The following is a 1322-nucleotide window of genomic DNA, read 5'->3' on the forward strand; positions in this document are numbered from 1 at the left end:
GAAATGATGAGAGCAGGACTTGAACCTACATCTTCAGATTATGAGCCTGATAAGTTACCTATTACTCTATCTCATCTTATTACCCATTTTCGGAAGAAAAGGATTTGAACCTTTGATCTTCTGTTCCCAAAACAGATGCATTAGCCAGACTATGCTACCTTCCGTTTTAAAATAATAATAATAATGGTATTTTTATTTAAGAAATAATAATGATGGTAGGATTTGAACCTACAACATTAGGATTATGATTCCCACGCTCTACCATTAAACTACATCATCTTATTAATTATTAAGAAAATAAGTCGAAGTGGGATTTGAACCCACGAGTTAATAAATTAACTGATAGTTTAGCAAACTACTGCCGTAAACCTGACTTGGCTATTCGACCTAAAATATAAAACTTCTTTGATAGGATTTGAACCTACAACCGAATGGTTAACAGCCATTTGCTCTACCATTGAGCTACAAAGAAATAATTATATTTTAATTTTTAAAACGTTTAGTATTTTTAAGCTTAATATTTTACAATACTTATACTTAAAACCTATCAATGTAATCGTCTTTTACAGTGTTTATATGAAAAAATTTTTAAGAATGGTTTCTTACTTAGATGCTGTCAGTAATTATCCAAAATAAATTTAGCTACTCGGCGATGCTTTTCAACAACCGATACACCAGAGATTTACCCTTCTCGGTCCTCTCGTACTAGAGTTAGATTCTTTCATTTTTCAAAACATCTATAGAAGATAGGAACCAAACCTGTCTCACGACGTTTCTAAACCCAACTCACGTACCACTTTAATCGGCGAACAGCCGAACCCTTTGAACCTTCTTCAGCTCCAGGATGTGATGAGTCGACATCGAGGTGCCCAACGGCTCCGTCGATAGGAGCTCTTAGGAGTCATCAGCCTGTTATCCCCGTAGTAACTTTTATCCGTTGAGCGATAATCGTTCCACAAAGAATTATCGGATCACTATGGGCGACTTTCGTCCCTGTTTGATATGTCTATCTTACAGTCAAGCAAGCTTTTACCATTATGCTCTACAATTGATACTATTATCCAATTTGAGCTTACCTTAGTACACCTCCGTTACTCTTTAGGAGGTGACCGCCCCAGTCAAACTACCAACCATACACTGTCTATTTAAAAAAATATTAGTTATTTATTATAATAAGAGGGGTATGTCAAGGATATCTAAACAAAAACTAGCGTAAAGATCTAAAAGATTACCACATATGCTACACGTATTAGATAAAATACCAAAATAAAGATGTAGTAAAGGTTCACGGGGTCTATCCGTCTAGATATAGAAAATCCGCC

The 1322-nt window shown here is 35.3% G+C and overlaps 4 non-coding genes across 4 annotated transcripts, besides 1 other annotated feature; all 4 read right to left on the minus strand.

The window, feature by feature from the left end:
* Positions 1–4: 4 nt before the first annotated feature.
* PITG_31623 lies at positions 5–76 on the minus strand. The gene has a single exon. It is a non-coding gene; the product is annotated as a tRNA-Met (tRNA).
* Positions 77–89: 13 nt separating this feature from the next.
* PITG_31624 lies at positions 90–164 on the minus strand. Its single transcript has one exon. It is a non-coding gene; the product is annotated as a tRNA-Pro (tRNA).
* Positions 165–207: 43 nt separating this feature from the next.
* PITG_31625 lies at positions 208–279 on the minus strand. Its single transcript has one exon. It is a non-coding gene; the product is annotated as a tRNA-Met (tRNA).
* A 20-nt stretch (positions 280–299) lies between these two features.
* Positions 300–388, minus strand: PITG_31626. The gene has a single exon. It is a non-coding gene; the product is annotated as a tRNA-Ser (tRNA).
* Positions 389–400: 12 nt separating this feature from the next.
* Positions 401–472: a sequence feature (RNA overlapping with rRNA (PITG_31627) was converted to a misc_feature.).
* Positions 473–1322: the final 850 nt, after the last annotated feature.

The sequence above is a fragment of the Phytophthora infestans genome, genomic scaffold (genome assembly GCF_000142945.1).
Source record: "Phytophthora infestans T30-4 supercont1.387 genomic scaffold, whole genome shotgun sequence".
Lineage (NCBI taxonomy): Eukaryota > Oomycota > Peronosporomycetes > Peronosporales > Peronosporaceae > Phytophthora > Phytophthora infestans.